The sequence below is a fragment of the Dendrobates tinctorius genome, unplaced genomic scaffold, assembly GCF_039654945.1.
Source record: "Dendrobates tinctorius isolate UK_male_01 unplaced genomic scaffold, ASM3965494v1 ptg000086l, whole genome shotgun sequence".
Taxonomy (NCBI): Eukaryota; Metazoa; Chordata; class Amphibia; order Anura; family Dendrobatidae; genus Dendrobates; species Dendrobates tinctorius.
In genome coordinates, this window is record NW_027361754.1 from 20,435,766 (window position 1) to 20,443,366 (window position 7,601).

Sequence of the window (7,601 nt, forward strand, 5' to 3'; positions counted from 1 at the left end):
GCATGTGTACGATGTGTATGGAGTGGAGCCGCGTGTGTATGATGTGTACGGAGCGGAGCCGCGTGTGTACGATGTGTACGGAGCGGAGCCGCGTGTGTACGAGGTGTACGGAGCGGAGCTGCGTGTGTACGAGGTGTACGGAGCGGAGCCGCATGTGTACGAGGTGTACGGAGCAGAGCCGCATGTGTACGAGGTGTACGGAGCAGAGCCGCATGTGTACGAGGTGTACGGAGCAGAGCCGCATGTGTACAAGGTGTACGGAGCGGAGCCGCATGTGTACAAGGTGTACGGAGCGGAGCCGCATGTGTACGAGGTTTACGGAGTGAAGTCATGTGTGTACTGAGTGGAACTGTGTGTGTGCGAGGTGTACGGAGCAGAGCCGTGTGTGTACGAGGCATAGAAAGTGGAACCGTGTGTGTATGAGGTGTGCAGAGCTATGCGTGTACAAGGTGTATGGTGGGGAGCATTCATACCTCCCAACCATCTCGATTTTGAGAGAGAGTCTGCCCCGGTCGGGAGCTTACTTTTCACGTGGACACAGTAGTACACAGCAGAGCCCGAGGAGCACTTTAAAATTTGCACGTGACGTTCCACCGTAAGTGACATGCTGGAAGCTGACCAGAAATGAGGTAATTTCAGGAGGAGATTGTGACAGAACCATGGAGGCACCTCAGGGAATGCTTCAGATCCATCACCGTCTCCTCCAACAGCGCGGACAGCAGGATCACCTTGGATTCGGAGATGTCGGCCATGTGAGCGGATCATGATATGTCCTGCACCGCGAGGCTCAGGTGGGTACTACAATGGGAGCCGGGCTGCTATAGTATCTTTATAGAATCTTTCTTTCTCTGTTTCTTTCTCTCTGTTCTTACTTTCTCTCTTGTTTCTTTCTCTCGCTCTGTTCTTTCTTTCCCTTCTTCCTTTCTCTCTCTCTGTTCTTTCTTTCACTCTGTTCTTTCTTTCACTCTGTTCTTTCTTTCACTCTGTTCTTTCTTTCTAATCTTTCTTTCTTTCTCTCTGTCTGTTCTTCCTTTCTCTCTCTGTTCTTCCTTTCTCTGTTCTTTCTTTCTCTCTCTCTCTGTTCTTTCTTTCCTCTCTTTCTCTCTCTCTGTTCTTTCTTTCCTCTCTTTCTCTCTCTCTGTTCTTTCTTTCTCTATAATGTAGCCCCCTTCATATGGTATAATACAGCCCCCCCAAACAATATAATGTAGACCCTTCAGAATATAATGCAGCACCCCTCATAGGGTGTCATGCTACCCTCCCTCATATGGGGTATCATGCTGCCCCCATCATATGGGGTATGTCATGCTGTCCCCTCACACTGGTATCATCATGCTGCCGCCCCCCCCATACAGGGTATCATAATCATGCAACCAGGACTCACTATATAAATTTAAAAAAAAAGCTATACTCACCTCTCCTCCTCGCTCCCATGCTGATTTTGGCGGCGGCTCTGCTCTGATGTCAGGAGCTGCTCTGCAGTCAGACCGGCACACAGCGGGGACGTGATGAAGTGATGTCATCGCGCACCCGCTGTGTGTCAGAGGAAAAGGGTAATGATGGGAGAGGGAGCGTCATGTGACGCTCTCTCTTCCATTATTGCGGCGCACACTAAGGGGCCACGCTGATGCCGCAATAATGGAATATATATATTTTTGGCAACAGAGCGGTCATCTGCTGAGGTTCTCGCCCCCCTGAAACAAAACCCTAGCTACGCCTCTGCTTGCGTTTATTTGTGAAAAAAATGGAAACTTGGCGAAAATTTTGAAAAATTTCGCAGTTTTCCAACTTTGAATTTTCATGCCCTTAAATCACAGAGATATGTCACACAAAATACTTAATAGTTAACATTTCCCACATGTTTACTTTACATCAGCACAATTTTGGAACCAAATTTTTTTTTTGTTAGGAAGTTATAAGGGTTAAAAGATAAACAGCGATTTCCCATTTTTACAACACCATTTTTTTGGGGACCACATCACATTTTAAGTCACTTTGAGGGGTCTATATCATAGAAAATACCCAAAAGTGACAACATTCTAAAAACTGCCACATTCAAGGAGTTTATTAACCCTTCAGGTGCTTCACAGGAATTTTTGGAATTTTTTAAAAAATGAACATTTAACTTTTTTTCACAAAAAATTTACTTCAGATCCATTTTTTTTTTTATTTTACCAAGGGTAACAAGAGAAATTAGAACCCAAATGTGTTCTACAATTTGACCAGAGTATGGTGATATCCCATATGTGGGGAGGAGCCACTGTTTGTGCACACGGCAGAGCTCGGTAGGGAAGGAGCGCCGTTTAACTTTTTCAAACCAAAATTGTCTGGAATTGAGATTGAATGCCATGTCGCGTTTGGAGACCCCCTGATGTGCCTAAACAGTGTAAACCCCCCACAAGTGACCCCATTTTGGAAACTAGAGCCCTTAGGAAACTTAATCTAGATGTGTGGTGAGCACTTTGAACTTCCAAGTGCTTCACAGAAGTTTATAACGTGGAGACGTAAAAAAGAAAAATCATACTTTTTTCATAAAAATGATCTTTTAGTCCCCAATTTTTTTATTTTCACAAGGGTAACAGGTGAAATTGGACCCCAAAAGTTGTTGTCCAGTTTGTCTTGAGTACGCCGATACCCTATATGTGAGGGTAAATCACTGTTTGGGCGCGCAGCAGAGCTCGGAAGGGAAGGAGCACTGTTTGACGTTTCCAGAATTGGCTGGAATTGAGATTGAACGCCATATCGCATTTGGAGAGCCCCTGATGTGTCTAAACAGTGGAAACCCCCCAATTCTCACTCCAAACCTAACCCCAACACACCCCTAACCCTAATCCCGGCCCTAACCATAACCCTAACACACCCCTAACCCTAATCCCAACCCTAACCCTAATCCCAACTCTAGCCCTAACCCTAACTTTAGCCCAACTCACTTTAGCCCAACTGTAAACATAATGGGAAAATGGAAATAAATACATTTTTTTATTTTATAATTTTTCCCTAAATAAAGGGGTGATAAAGGGGGTTTGATTTAATATTTTTTTTATTTTGATCACTGTGATAGGGTCTCTCACAGTGATAAAAATGAACCAATAGGAAAAAATATCCTATTGTTGCTGGGTGCCGGCCGCCATTTTCTCCCGGAAGAAGAAGCCCGGTGGCCCGGGGGACTTCAATGGGGCCTGCAGGGACAACTGAGGTCCCGGGGGGGTGATCGGGGAACCCTATTTCTCTCACCTCTGATGTGCTATCACATCAAAGGAGAGAGAAATGAAATGGAAAATCTGACTTTTTTGTGGCCGCCATTATACCGTTAATAATGGCGATCGCAACATCGGGGTCGGTAAAAACTGACCCGAATCATGTTCTTTGGGGTCTCGGCTACCCCCGGCAACTGAAACCCCAGAGAAATTCCAACACTGAGGGGCACTATAACCTTAAACCTCAGTGCTGTCAAAAAGTGGTGCTGTGGTTTAAGTACCCTTAACCGCTGCCATTAAAAGGTGTATCGCTGGTCGTTAAGGGGTTAAATGTAACTATCATCATTCTTCCCTGCTCGCGTCGATCGCCGGCAGAGCAGGGGAGAATGACGAGAGCTGTGTTCAGCACCCGGCGCCGGGGAACAGCGCTTACTGCAACGCTTCTTCCCTGGTGCCCATCCGTGTGGTACTGATGCGGCACACACATGCCACACGTGTGCCGCAAGTATTACACACATGGACACTGACATCTCCGGTACCGTAAATCCGAACGTGTGAAAGAGGTGTTATAGCTGGTTTTATGTTTGGCAGCTGTCACACGCTAAAAGACACTTTTTATTGCAAAAATAGTTTTTGCATCACCACATTTTGAGAGCTATAATTTTTTTCATACTTTGGCCCACAGAGTCATGTGAGGTCTTGTTCTTTGTGGGACGAGTTGACATTTTTATTGGTACCATTTTCGGGCACTTGACATATTTTGATCGCATTTTATTACAAATTTTGGGAGGCAGAATGAACAAAAACCAGCAATTCATGAATTTCTTTTGGGGGGTGGGCGTTTATACCGTTCCTCGTGTGGTAAAATTGATAAAGTGGCTTTATTCTTCGGGTTAGTATGATTACAGCGATACCTCATTTATATTTTTTTTATGTTTTGGTGCTTTTATACAATAAAAACTATTTTAATTAAAAAATAATTATTTTTGCATCGCTTTATTCTGAGAGATATAACTTTTATTTTTCCGGTGACGGACCTGTATGGCAGCTCGTATTTTGCGGGACAAGATGATGTTTTCAGCGGTACCATGTTTATTTATATACGTCTTTTTGATCGCGTGTTATTCCACTTTTTTTTTCGGTGGTATGATGATAAACCATTGTGTTTTTGCCTTTTTTTATGGGGTTCACTAAAGGGGTTAGCTAGTGGGACAGTTTTATACGTCGGGCCATTAGGGACATGGTGATACCAAATATGTGTACTTTTATTGTTTAGATTTTTTCTTTCATTCAAATATTTATTTATATAATATAGTTTTTTTTGTTAAATATTTTTACAATTTTTTGAAAAGATTTTTTTTTACTTTATTCTTACTTTTACACTTTGTCCCACTATGGGACAATCATTTTCTGCAGGCTGATCGTTTATATGGCATGCAGATGAAGCAGCTTCTGCATGCCACATAAGTTGTCAGCGCTGCACTTTCTGCACACTGACCTGAGAGACTTCCTGACATGCACTGTGCATGACAGGAAGTTTCTCAGCTCTGGTAACCTGGATGTCGTCATAGCTACGATCGAGACCCCGTTTCATGCCGCTTTCAGCCCCTCTGCCGTCACCGGAACGTTGCAATCTTGTTTGATCGCAGTGTTTCGGGGGTTAAAATGCGGGAGCAGTCGGTGATCGCTCCTGACACTTAGTGCCGGGTGTCAGCTGTGAGAATCAGTTGACACCCGGCCGCGATCGGCCACGCTCCCCCCTTGAGTGCTGCCGATCACCATGAAGTCCTGTCCATGGTCTAATTGTGCTGAGTGCGTCAAATGGCAGAAAGGGGTTAAAGAATGTCATCTAAAATCTATCTACGGTAATTTACAAAGGCGCATAAAATAGAGGGGTATATTGTAGCCTGTAGGGGTATAGTTTGGCTTAGGCTATTTTACACCCCTGGGTATAATCTTTTAATCTTTTATTTTTATATAGCGCTAACATATTCCGCAGCACTTTACAGTTTTGCACACATTTTCATCACTGTCCCCGGTGGGGCTCACAATCTATATTCCCTATCAGTATGTCTTTGGAGTGTGGGAGGAAACCGGAGTGCCCGGAGGAAACCCACGCAAACACGGGGAGAACATACAAACTCCTTGCAGATGTTGTCCTTGGTGGGATTCGAACCCAGGACTCCAGAGCTGCAAGGCTGCAGCGCTAACCACTGAGCCACCGTGCTGCTGGGTATAGCTTGGCCTAGGACAGTTTATCCCCCAGGTTATACTCTGGCCAGTGCCAAACTATACCTGGATTTAATCTGGACAGGGGTTAATTTGACCTGTTACACTGGCTCAATTGCAGCATGAAAATGGTCTACAGACAATAAGCCAGGCATTAATAATGCCATAGCTAATCAGTGAGGATCTGCAAAGGATCTGTGTAAATGCGTGCCTGTATAAAAGCTCAGGCAGGGAATGCAGCAGCCATTTTGGAGTGAATTTGGATAGTGAGAGGATATCACTCTTGTGCATGTGTCTTTGATACAGGCTTTGCTTTCCTCACCCCGGTCCACTAAACACTGTTGTGCACCACATTGCGCTTTGTAGATGACATAATCCAATGTGATCATCTGCCTATGCCTATATAAGGCTCACCGAGATACACATCTATTTCTTTATATTAAGACTTTTAGTTTGTGTGTGCACAGTTTCCTATACAGTGCCTTGCGAAAGTATTCGGCTCCCTGGAACTTTTCAACCTTTTCCCACATATCATGCTTCAAACATAAAGATACCAAATGTAAATTTTTGGTGAAGAATCAACAACAAGTGGAACACAATTGTGAAGTTGAACGAAATGTATTGGTTATTTAAAATTTTTGTGGAAAGTCAAAAACTGAAAAGTGGGGCGTGCAATATTATTCAGCCCTTGACTTTCAGTGCAGCAAACTCACTCCAGAAGTTCATTGTGGATCTCTGAATGATCCAATTTTGTCCTAAATGACTAATGATGATAAATATTATCCACCTGTGTGTAATGAAGTCTCCGTATAAATGCACCTGCTCTGTGATAGTCTCAGGGTTCTGTTTGAAGCACAGAGAGCATCATGAAGACCAAGGAGCACAACAGGCAGGTTCATGATATATACCATGTGGGGCTGTGTTATATACTGTGTGGGTTGTGTTATATACTATGCGGGCTGTGTTATATACTATGTGGGCTGTGTTATATACTATGCGGCTGTGCTATATACTAGCGGCTGTGTTATATACTTTGTGGCTGTGCTATATACTAAGTGGCTGTGTTATATACCATGGGGGTACATTATACGTTATATTCTATGGTGGAGGCTGTCTTCTATAATAATAAATGCCCTAAGCAACTTCCGGTTGTAACAACTTCCGTCCAGTTGTAACCGGTGACGTCACCGCACACCTCTTTCCATGTTAACCCTCAACACACACACTCCTCTCACCTTTCACCATCTCCACTCACGTCCACTCACTCTTTCACTCCACATATGACCCTTTCTCTCACTCCGTCTCTCATACTCGCGCCGTCATCGCCGCTGATCCACGATCCCCGACATCTTCTGTGGAGTGGAGATGGTGAAAGGTGAGAGGAGTGTGTGTGTTGAGGGTTAACATGGCAAAGAGGTGTGATGCTATCGCATCCTCCCGATGCGATAGCATCGGGCCATAATCTAGTATATAATATGGGGGGCAACATTATATTCTATGAGGGGCCGGATTATATTTATTATATTCTATGGGGGGTGATCGCATCATACTCTATGAGGGGGCTACATTGTATTCTATGGGGGCTGCATTATATTCTACGGGGGGGGCTAGGTTATATTGTATGGGGGCTTCATTATACTTTAGGAGGGGGCTACATTATATTATATTGGGGCTGCATTATACTATACTATTATATAAATTCTATGGGGGGCTGCATTATACTCTGAGGGGACTGCCATATATTCTATGGAGGGGCTGCATTATATTCTATGGGGGGGTTACATTATATTCTGTGGGGTGGCTGCATTATGCTCTAAGGGGTGGCTGCACTATATTATAAGAGGGGGGCTGCATTATATTCTATGGGGGTTACATTATATTCTATGATGGGGTTGCATTATACTCTGGGGTGGCTGCATTACACTATATGTGGGCTGCATTATACTGTATCGAGGACTATGAGGAATACATTATACTATATGAACTATGAGGTGCATTATACTATGGGAAGTGAATTGTACTACATGGATGACTGGCGGTGTATTATACTACATGGAGCACTATGAGGAGTGTATTATACTATATGGAGGACTGTGCAGTGTATTTTAATATATGGAGGAGTGTATTATATTATTGGGGGACTGAGTGTATTTTAATATATGGAGGGCTATGAGG